This window comes from Thalassophryne amazonica, chromosome 7, assembly GCF_902500255.1.
Source record: "Thalassophryne amazonica chromosome 7, fThaAma1.1, whole genome shotgun sequence".
NCBI classification, from domain to species: Eukaryota; Metazoa; Chordata; class Actinopteri; order Batrachoidiformes; family Batrachoididae; genus Thalassophryne; species Thalassophryne amazonica.
The window spans coordinates 82,583,160-82,595,925 of NC_047109.1; positions in this window are offsets into that span (position 1 = coordinate 82,583,160).

The window sequence follows — 12,766 nt, forward strand, 5'->3', positions numbered from 1 at the left end:
GTAGAATGGCCTAAGCAGTGAGTCAGCCCTTTGAGTCTGGTCTGCTTGAGGTTTCTTCCTCAGTATCATCAGAGGGAGTTTAAAAGATAAGACTTTATTGATCTCACAGTGGAGAAATTCACATGTTATGTCAGCTCTTAAGAAAACACACAAGATGGGTGCGAGTAGAAAGGAAAATGTGCATCAAACAGCATGTGCAAGGATAAGCAATAATAATAATACTTGTAACAATACAATAAAATAAGAAAATGAGGTAGAAATAGAATATGTACGAGGGTAGGCTGAAAAGTTCTAAGGCTCCCCACATGTGTGTGTGTATATATATATATATATATATATATATATATATATATATATATATATATATATATATATAAAAGTACATATGCATATATAAACATGATGGAATTGAAAAAAAATTGCATTTTATTTACAATATGTGAAGTGGAATTTAGATGTGATAAGGTGACATTAGTGCTGGGATTTGTAAACGAGTTGTTATTGCACATGATTTGTGGACATATTATTGCATGTGGTTATTTCACAGTGTTATTGTACATTCTGACAGCAGCAGGGAGGAACGACCTGCGGTATCATTCCTTCTTGCACTCAGGGTGCCTCAGTCTGTCACTGAAGGAGCTGCTCAGCTCCACTACAGTCCGGTGCAGAGGGTGAGAGGAGTTGTCCATGATGGGTTTGAACTTGGCTACCACTGTCGCCTGTTTGCTTACTCTAGGGGTTGGTAAGGTTAGACCTTACTTGTGTGAAATGCCTTGAGGCACATTTGTTGTCTTTTGGCACTGTATAAATGAAATAAATTGAATAGTCTTTGCAGCTAGCCTGTTTCAGAGAAGGCTAACAACTGGGCTGGGTTCATTCTGGTCTCTCCAATTGGTTGTGTCAGCTGTCACTCAAAAAAGAACACCAATGTGTATATGAGCCTTCTTTCCTCATCTTGTCATGTGAGGTTTATTTGGCACAGATTAAAATACCACAGAATCATATTACCACACTGTTAATGTTTTATCATTGTGAACAATGTATTTTCATGTTTTATTCATGAGATACCTGCTGTTAATATATGTGTGGGTATGTATGTTAAAGTTTGTTTGGCCACACTTTCCCATTCAACTGAATGGGAAAGTGTGCCATATGGATACTTTCCTCTATATGTGTGCTACGTTTGGTGCAAACTGGGGAGGGGGGGGACTTCAAGTTGACCTGAATCTTTGACTGAAACAAATCCTTTAAGGGTAACCTTGGGGTCAGTGTTCATCCACATACCTGGAAATCAGTGAAAGGACCTGGGAGGGGGAACAAACAGGCCAACATTGCACAAATTATAGTATGATGCTTTGTATTGGGTAAGATTTCAGTTCTATTTAGAGGTGAGAGATAAATACGTTAATGATCATTTTTACACCATTATACTATTTGTGGTATTTGGTAACATGAAACCAATGATATGCAAACAAAAAATCATTATATCATACTATCAGCATACAAAACACCTGACAGGAAACACTCCTGGTGTTTATGAGGCATGCTGGTCTTTCCTCACAGCAGTTTGTATTTCTTAATGACTGATGAAATCCAAGTGCAGAGATGAATTGGGATGATTTTGCATATTGTTCTGCTGTGCTGTCGCTGGTTGTGATTAATGTGGTTATTGTTGCTGTGATGATGTTTGATTGTGGATGTTAATGGAATGGTTATTTATTCCTTAACTTTTTTTTTTATCATATTTATTCTGTAATCATGGACAGGCTGACAGTATAAATGAATTGCCCTTTTGGAATTAATAAAGTAATCTGAATCTTAATCTGAATATTCAAGGACTTGGAGATGTTCATGTATTCATCACCTGACCTGTCTAAAGAAAACTGATTGTAAATGTGATGATTTGTATTAACATTAATCTTTATATTTAGTTTATCCAATTACTTATGGGCTTTAAAAATAGACTATGTATCAAAATAACCCATTCCTATGTGGTTAGTGTGATATTTTGTTAAATCCCCTGATTTATGAATGAAAAAATGAATGAATGAATGAATGAATGAATGAAAACTGTTTATTTCGAACATTTGATACAACAACAATTACAAGATAGATCAGTAAAGACAACAACAAAAAAGTTCCTACTGTGTACCCAACATGTCCGAAAAGGGGTAGGGTGAAGCATCAGCTTATTTATCCCTACCCCTTCTTCCCCACAACTAGTAATACCCTTTGCCACATATACACATAGATTCCTACACACCTAAACCGATATCAATATATATATATATATATATATATATATATATATATATATATATATATATATATATATATATATATATATATATATATATATATATATATATATATATATATATATATATATATATATATATATATATATATATATATATATCAACATACATACACATATATATACATATATACACACACATATACACACATATATACACAAACACAAATATACACCTACACATACCTACTTACATACAAAATACTATATATTTACAAGCCGAAGCAAAAAACAAAAACACCCTAACCCTCATTACCCTTCCTCCTCCCTATACCCAGAAAAAAACATATTTTTGTACCGCTGTTTGAACTGGTTCATGCTTGGACATTGCTTGAGCCCCACTCCCAATCTGTTCCACATCCTCACCCCACAGACAGAAATACAGAAACCTTTTAATGTTGTTCGTGCCCACTGATGCTTTAAATTAAATTTCCCCCTCAGACTGCAATCCCCTGATCTGTTAAAAAACATATTTTTAATATTTGCTGGAAGTAAATTGTTTATTGCTTTATACACGATTTGCACTGTTTGAAAATAAACAAAGTCTGTGAATTTTAAGAATTTGGATTGTAAAAATAGTGGATTTGTATGATCTCTATAGCCAGTATTATGAATAATTCTTATAGCTCTTTTCTGCATTACTGATAGTGATTGTGTTGTACCTTTATAAGTATTACCCCATACCTCTGCACAGTACTGTAAATATGGTAAAACCAGTGAGCAGTAAAGAATGCGGAGTGAGTTGTGGTCCAGAATATGTTTCACTTTGTTTAGAACTGAAATGCTTCTTGACAGTTTACTTTGTATATGTTTTATATGAGTCTTCCAGTTTATCTTATCATCTATTATCACCCCCAGAAACTTATTTTCATGTACCCTTTCAATATCTACCCCCTCGACTTGTAACTGAACATGTATGTCTGTATTACAATAGCCAAATAACATGTATTTTGTTTTACTTAAGTTTAATGATAATTTGTTTCTGTCAAACCATATTTTCAATTTTCCCATTTCTATACTGATCCTCCTCAGTAACTCCTGCAAATCCCCCCCTGAACAAAAAATGCTTGTGTCATCTGCAAATAATACTAATTTTAATATTTTGGAAACATTGATAATATCATTTATATAAATTAGAAACAGTTTTGGACCCAATACTGACCCCTGTGGGACGCCACAAGCATTGTCCAAGCATGATGATGTATATTCCCCCAACTTCACAAACTGTTTTCTGTTACTTAAGTAGCTTCTCACCCAGTGCAACACCAACCCCCTAATCCCATACTGTTCAAGTTTATTGATTAATATGTCATGATTGATTGTATCAAAAGCCTTTTTAAGGTCTATAAATATTCCAACTGAATGTAATTTGTGGTCTATGGCGTTTGTAATCTCCTCAACTGATTCTATTAATGCAAGTGATGTTGAAAGATTTAAAGCTGTAACTTCATACTGCCAGTACATATTCATGCGAGGCAACATTAGAGAAACTGTCCCTGTCCAAATACATATGGTCTCGCTTTAACAGCCTCAGCCACGAGCTCTTACAGGATCATTCACTCGACCATAGGTCACACCACACCTTCCCTACCTTGCAATCCACAGGAAAAAAAACTTCCACTTTTGCCAACAACAAGGAACTGGTGAACTCAAGCGATGCACAACTCTGCAATCCATCCAGTTAACAGCTTGAAGCGTAATGGCTATAAGTTACATTGCTCACTGAATGTGTCAGTGTTAAGTTCACTTTTTCACAGCCTTAGTCTTATTAAAACATTTTTGCACAGCACTTGATCTACATTACATTACACTATTTATCCACTAGAGTGAGATTGTGTGTTTTGTGTCTTTATGTGTTATGGTATGTGTGTGTTTACAGGTATGATGTGCAAATTTTTGCAATGAATGAAGTGCAGGTGTGTATGCAATGAATGATTGTGAGATGTGTTTTTTTTATGGAATGGATCTGTTTGCAATGAGGCACCTTTCTGCAGCAGCTCTTCAATTTTGCTGTATTTACGTAAATGCCACGACAGTGAAAGCATTCTATTCTATTAGCATCCTATTAGCAATCAAGCCTGTACACTGTATTCACCTTTGACAACTTTTTATGAGAGAAATCCCTTATTCCACATAATGATTAAATTAAAATGAATGGGTATGAATTGACCACCTTTACTAGAGCTCTAACTGAACTCAAACCACATTTTTCAATTTTTTTCCAAACTGGGAAGTTGCATAGTGCAGTAATTAACACATTTTTGTGATTACAGTCCATCCGGAAAGTATTCACAGCATTTCACTTTTTTCACATTTTGTTATGTTACAGCCTTCATTTTTTGTTCCTCAAAATTCTACACACAATACCCCATAATGACATTGTGAAAAAAGTTTTTTTTTTGTTTGTTTTTTTACAAATTTATTAAAATTAATAATAAAAAACAAATCACATGTACATAAGTATTCACAGCCTTTGACATGAAGCTCAAAATTGACCTCAGGTGCATCCTGTTTCCACTGATCATCGTTGAGATGTTTCTACTTCATTGGAGTCCACCTGGGGTAAATTTAGTTGATTGGACATGATTTGGAAAAGCAACGCCTGTCTACATATAAGGTCCCACAGTTGACAGTGCATGCCAGAGCACAAACCAAGCATGAGGTCAAAGGAATTGTCTCAAGGCAAAAATCCGGGGAAGGGTACAGAAACATTTTTGCTGCTTTGAAGGTCCCAGTGAGCACAGTAGCCTCCATCATCTGTAAATGGAAGAAGTTCGGCTCCACCAGGACTCTTCCTAGAGCTGGCCACACGTCTGAACTGAGTGATCGGGGGAAAAGGGCCTTAATCAGGGAGGTGACCAAGAACCCAATGGTCACTCTGTCAGAGCTCCAGCATTCCTCCATTCGAGAGGAGAACAACCTTCTCTGCAGCAATCCACCAATCAGGCCTGTATGGTAGAGTGGACAGATGGAAGCCACTCCTTAGTGAAAGGCACATGGCAGACCACCCAGAGTTCACCAAAAGACACCTGAAGGACTCAGACCAGAGAATTTTGTTTCTCAGTGTAATGAAACATACACGTACAATAATTTACTGAAAACATGGATTTTGTAACTTTGGATCACAAGCAAATAGTTGCACTACTCCTGTTCCAGGTCTGAACCACTGGTAGATTTAGTTTTGTTCCTATGAACAAAATGTAAATTAAAGAAAACTGGGTTAGTACACATGCTTCAAAATAATAACATCCCAGCCATGCTCATGCTGTACACGTGGAGCTGAATTAACACGTGGATCCATATCTGATTGGCCAACCTTGAGTGAAAACGGGACAAGCCAAAAGAAAGCAGGGTTGTAATATGTTTTTTGTGCTTTAAAAGCAGATTATTAGTCTTTATAGAGGGAACTTGTTCGTGTCATATAGCTTGGGTGGAGAAGAGCTGACAGTTTGAGAAATGTTGGTACAACAACCTGTGTCCTGCTCACTCAGGTAATCATTAAACATCTGCAAACAAGAGTAACAAAAACAAATTTGACTGTCTTACAGTGTGAGGTGTCTTTTAACACACACACACACACACACACACACACACACACACACACACACACACACACACACACACACACACACACACACACACACACACACACACACACACACACACGTCTGTGTGCCACTGAAAACAAGCTGAAATTTATCTATTTCAAGAAACACTTGTTTTGTACTGTGATGTCACTGTTTTGACTTTAGGGAAATGAGACGTGCCGGTGTGACAGTATATCTTTTGTACAAACTAGGTCATAAATATAAAGAGTGACAGATAGGAATCAACAGAATAATATAAATGTACTATGAAACTGACAAATATGATTATTTGAAACAGTGTGATTCTCACTGGACGAGCAGCTCAGCAGGGGAAAGAATGAATAAAGATGTGCTCAAATCATTTTTATCCACTAAATATTACAACAAAGTGGTTTCAAGTTTTAGTAGCATGAAGAATGAGTCAAACTTTAGAGTCCCAACTGGTGTTGAACTACATGGCAAGTGACCCCACAATAAGTGAAGATCAAATGTATTCAAAAGAACAAAGTCCCTGGAACAGACCATTTTCTACCCTGCAAAAATCAGTTTACTTCTTATTATGCTGACAGTATGATAATAAGCAAACAACACATTTATGTTACACCCAGTATGATAGCAATAGTTTGCTGTAATGAACATTTTACTTATAATTAACGTTTTATCTATATAACTATATTCTGCTAGTACTAATGTAATCATAAAATATTATTAATTTGGTGTATTACACAACATGTTTTACTGTAATCTGAAGTTTGACCTAATTTAGGTGACATTTGACCCCAAGCGAAACCTTGAAGGTCAAGGTCAATCGCTTATCCCAGGTAATGACTTATAAGCAAGGCCTATCACTATGTGCATGCCAAATTTGGGGCAAATTTTTAAAAAATTGCAAAGTTGCTTCGTTGAATTTAGTGTTTGGCCTTCCTGTGACCTTGACCTTTGACCTTGAGCTTGATCCTTTTGTGTACTGAAAGGTACCTTACTAGGGTTGCTATATGTGAAGTTGCAAGAGACTGCAATGTAAACTGTGTGCTGCACGGTGAGTTAAAGGTGAAAAATGCAATGATTACAAAAAAACAACAACAAAAAAAAAACATACATAGTGACATACTGGTTTCAAGTGGTGCTCTAACATTCCCAGAAAAAAACAGAGATGAAGATGTGGAGCCAGCGCAGACCAAGTCCATGAAGATGGTGAATACAAATGCTCTTGCAAGAGCAAAAGCTGAGACTTTGGTGTTTACCATCGACAAAGTTGAACTTCTGCTTCAAGTCACACTGGATTATAAATCGATTAAACTGCAAGAAAATGCTGACAATAAGCTCAGTATCTTCTGTAGCACGAACACAAGTCTGTAGTCTGCCATTGTTGTTACTGCTGTTGTTACTTGACATCTTGCGACCCATGTATTTTTCAAATTTGATTTTGTAAAATGGCTCCCATGGTTGACATATTGAAAATTCACAATGGCCCAATGTTCAGTTTTATTTGGAATACCTTTGGCTATATGTGTAACAAATTATGCTTTCATCACAAAATGCACAATTGCTATAGAAATTTTAGCTAAGCTGCACCACTAGAATGCTTTTTTGTGATGGACAATACAAGCGCACTAGCTCCACCTCCAACAACACCTAATTTTGGGACCAACACACCCACATGAGCACACATGGTTGTGTGTTATTTATAGGACATTAAAGTGACTGTATTTGGTTGAAAGGAATTAATCACATGTTAATTAAATGCTTGACAACAGTTGTATTAGCTTGGATTAGCTTGTTATTCTGTCAATTCTGCTAAAAGCAAAAGTCGCCATGATTCAGGAAACATGACTTTTTTATCAATGCTGTTTTTATTCATCTTATGGTTTATGTTTTCTTGTGCTTTATTGTCCCATTTTCAAGGGTGCAATTTAGAACTAGAAATTGGGGGGGACAAAGTGCGAGGCCCGCAGCCAACGGTTTCTAGATAAGCTCAGATGCATTCTGAGCATCCAGAACAGTAATTTTAATGTTTTGAAAAGTGGACACCATTTGACTTATGCAATTTGAAACTGTGGATATAAGTACTTTATTATAAGAATAGTCAGCATTGATTTTATTAACATCCTGGTGTAAATAAGGTATCACCATGTGTAGAACTCAAAAAGAATGATAGGTTGAGTTTTCATTAAAAAAAACAACTGCAATGTGGTAAACTGTATTCATAAATATGAAAGAACAAGCTTGTAATAATTATTAACTATCGCATACTGTTTTTTTTCTCAAGATTTGTTTTTGCATAAGTTTGAAAAACAACAGATCATAAGTTTAGGATAAATTACTTATCATGAATTTAATTTTCGAAGTGGCACTAATGACAACACTCATACTGAACATAATTTCGCTTGCATAGACTGATTTTGGAGATCAAGCAATAATTGCAGATGGGCTTTCTGAGGTCCCAGATAACTTTTCTCATTTCCTTTTCTAACATTCAGAATTTAGTAAATTAGCATATGGTCCATTGATACTTATGCGTAGACACTAGTCCCTAGAGGCAACTATTTTTGGTTTCAAATCTGGGCACATGCAGTCCCAGAAAATTCCGAATGTGACAAACACGAAACAGGTGTTGTAAACAAGTCAATGCTGCTAAAAATGCAAACTTGCAGAAACAAAGATACTATTCTGACATGGTTTTGCACATAAGACTGACAGCATGTTTCAAGTACACACATATATGTCAGAAGGTGTGGGGGACATACCATATTCTGTCCCCCCTGGTTGAAAAGGTGGAGGGGACATGTCCCCCTATCCCCCAACAATTTGCGCCCATGCCCATTTTATAGTTTCTGCAAACTGATTTGCAGCAGTTTTTTTTCAAATTATATGTTACTATATTATTATTATTATTATTATTATTATTATTATTATTATTATTATTATTATTATTATTATTATTATCATCATTTAATAAGACATGGAAATGGGTAGTATAGCTGCAAATATCTTGGTACCAAAAAACAAAACAAACAAGGACAAAAACAGTAAAAGTGCTGGAAAAATCCACAGTCAGGCTTTAACACTATTTAAATGACAAAACATTTTTTGACATGACTTTAGAATATGTTTACTTGGTGTGTAAGAAAAAAATGACAAGAATTACAGTTTTTCAAGTACATACGAATTTCTTTGTTATAAGGTGCAAATGACACTGCGAATGAAGAAGTGAGATATTTGAAATTATTTTTGGAACTCTACTGTGGAATATGAGACTGTTGGTTCAATTATTAGACTGAATATGATTACAATGCATGCTTGTGCAAAGTAGTAAAATATCACGTGAAAATTTGTTTTTAAATTTGCCCCACACACCCCTCCTTCTGTGGGATGCGCCAGATTAAAATAGTCGCCCCAGGCTCACAATTAGGCAGCCAGAGCGTGATGTTTCTGCCCCAATAGGCCCAGAAGGTCAGTGTTGTGCCAGGACAGAACACAGCTAGGGAGTGTTTGTCAAATGTTAATGGGGAAAAGTATCTGTGCAAATTTTTTTTTAATATTACAAACTGTATTCATGTATTAAAATGATAATGAAATACTGCGGGTGTGATTTTGTTGTTTGCTAATGACGGAATGACATAATGGTGGTGCAAATATATTTAGTCAACATCTTTAAATGACACTTATTCTGAACACAATTGTTATAATAGAAACAACACATTTCAGTTTTCACCAGATATTTATGTGAAAATATAACAATAATAATCTTGACTTATCTGCAGAAACAAAGAGCATCTTTCTGAATAGCATTCCTATCAGAAGCACAATTCAATGGCAACATGTGTTCAAGTCCCACATTATACAGATCACAGCCAGCATCTGCACAGACAATCAGAGGGCACGTTAATGACACAATATCACACATCTAACATGATAAAATGTACGTTTATGACCATTTAAAATCATAGAAACCATTACAGTTTATGTGTTGTAAATAAAAGCATACAACCCCAATTCCAGTGAAGTTGGGACGTTGTGTAAAATGTAAATAAAAACAATACAATGATTTGAAAATCCTCTTCAACCTATATTCAATTGAATATACCACAAAAACAAGATATTTAATGTTCAAACTGATAAAATGTATTGGTTTTGTGCAAATATTTGCTCATTTTGAAATGGATGCCTGCAACACATTTCAAAACGCTGGGACAGTGGTATGTTTACCACTGCGTACAGAGACAGTGCAGAGTACCTGACCTTCTTGGAGTCCCTGGGAGGGGTACTAGATAGTGCTCCGACTGGGGACTACATTGTTCTCCTGGGGGATTTCAACATCCACGTGGGCGGCGACAGTGAGTCCTGGAGGGGGTGATCGGGAAGCACAAATTCCACGATCTGAACCCGAGTGGTGTTCAGTTGTTGGACTTTTGTGCTAGACACAGTTTGTCCATCATGAACACCATGTTTGAGCACAAGGGTGTCCATAAGTGCACGTGGTACCGGGACACCCTGAGCTGGAGGTCGATGATCGACTTTGTAGTCGTATCATCTGACCTTCGGCCACGTGTCTCGGACACTCGGGTGAAGAGAGGGGCTGAGCTGTCAACCGATCACCACCTGGTGGTGAGTTGGATCCGCTGGGAGGGGAGGAAGCCGGTCAGACCTGGCAGGCCCAAATGTATAGTGAGGGTCTGCTGGGAATGACTGGCGGAACCCTGTGTCAGCGAAGTCTTCAACTCCCACCTTCGGGAGAGCTTCTCCCAGATCCCGGGAGAGGTTGGAGACATGGAGTCCAAGTGGACCATGTTCTCCACCTCCACTGTCAATGCGGCCGCTTGTAGCTATGGTCACAAGGTCTCTGGTGCCTGTCGCGGCGGCAATCCCCAAACCCGGTGGTGGATGCTGGAAGTAAGGGATACCGTCAAGCTGAAGAAGGAGTCCTATTTGTCTTTGTTGGTAAGTGGGACCACGGAGGCAGCTGACAGGTACCGGCAGGCCAAGCGTGCTGCTGCCTGTGTGGTCACAGAAGCAAAAACTCATGTCTGGGAGGAGTTCGGGGAGGCCATCGTGGAGGACTATGGGTCCGCCTCGAAGAAATTCTGGCAAACCGTCCGACGCCTCAGGAGGTGGAAAGCAGCTCTCCACCGGGACTGTCTACGGTGTGGGTGGGGAGCTGTTGACCCTGACTGGGGATGTTGTTGGGCGGTGGAAGGAATACTTCGAGGATCTCCTCAATCCCATTGTCACATCTTCTGAAAAGGAAGCAGAGACTGGGGACTCAGAGGCGGACTCATCCATTACCCAGGCCGAAGTTACCAAGGTGGTTAGAAAGCTCCTCGGTGGCAAGGCTCCTGGGGTGGATGAAATCCGCCCTGAGTACCTTAAGTCTTTGGATGTTGTGGGACTGTCTTGGATGACACGTCTCCGCAACATTGCGTGGCGGTTGAGGACAGTGCCTCTGGATTGGCAGACCGTGGTGGTGGTCCCTCTGTTTCAGAAGGGGGACCAGGGGAGAGGGACAGGTCTCTCACTGTCCCTGACCTGAAGGCGTACGGACACGACCCTCTCGTTCACCAGAGTGAACTGGGGTACAATAAGCAATGCTACCCCAGGTCTCCGGCTTTCCCGGTGGGCAACACCAGAAAAGTGGAGCGTCCAGCCCCTCTCCAGGAGTTGGGTACCAGAGCCCAAGCTGTGCATGGAGGTGAGTCCGACTATCTCTAGTCGGTATTGCTCAACCTCCCGCACAAGCTCAGGCTCCTTCCCCCCCAGCGAGGTGACATTCCACGTCCCAACAGCCAGGGGCTGTGAGTGTGGACCGGGCCGCCGGGCCACCTGCCCTCGACTGTCACCCAATCCTCTCTGCACCAGACCCCCATGGCCCCCTCTGCAGGTGGTGAACCCATAGGAGGGCAGGCCCACATTGCTCTTTCGGACTGAGCCCAGCCGGGCCCCGTAAAATAGTTCATCAGTGGACAAAAATATTAGTCTGCATTAAATTCACTCACAACAGCAACTTTCTGTTGTCAAAAACTGGTGAGAAAATGCATCAAATTTCATAAAATTACCTGATGTAAAAGTGATGAAAGGTTAGTAATGACCCGTTTTCGGCAGAAATATGATCACTGAGAACCAGCATTTTCACACTGTGTCTGTCTCCAGAAGACAGGCAAACAGAGTATATATATCCAGGAGACAGGTAAATGCGGCAGCTGCCTCCAGGAGGCAGGTAAACACAATAGCTCTATCCAGGAGACAGGGAGACAGGTAAACACAGCAGCTGTACACAGGAGACAGGTAGACACGGTAGCTGTATCCAAGAGACAGGTAAATGCAGCAGCTGTCTCCAGGAGACAAGTAAACACGGTAGCTGTATCCAGGAGACAGGTAAACACAGCAGCTGTCTCCAGGAGACAGATAAATGCAGTAGCTGTCTCCAGGAGACAGGTAAACACAGTATCTGTCTCCAGGAGACAGGTAAACACAGTAGCTGTATCGCTGTATCCAGGAAACAGGTAAACACAGCAGCTGTCTCCAGGAGACAGGTATACATGGTAGCTGTATCCAGGAGACAGGCAAACACGTTAGCTATATCCAGGAGACAGGTAAACACAGCAGCTGTATCCAGGAGACAGGTATACACAGTAGCTGTATCCAGGAGACAGGTATACACAGCAGCTGTCTCCAGAAGACAGTATATACAACAGCTGTCTCCAGGAAGCAGGTATGCACAGCAGCTGTCTCCAGAAGACAGGTAAACACAGTAGCTGCATCCAGGAGACAGGTATACACAGTAGCTTTATCCAGGAGACAGGTAAACACAGCAACTGTCTCTAGAAGACAGGTATACACAGTAGCTGTATCCAGGTGACAGGTA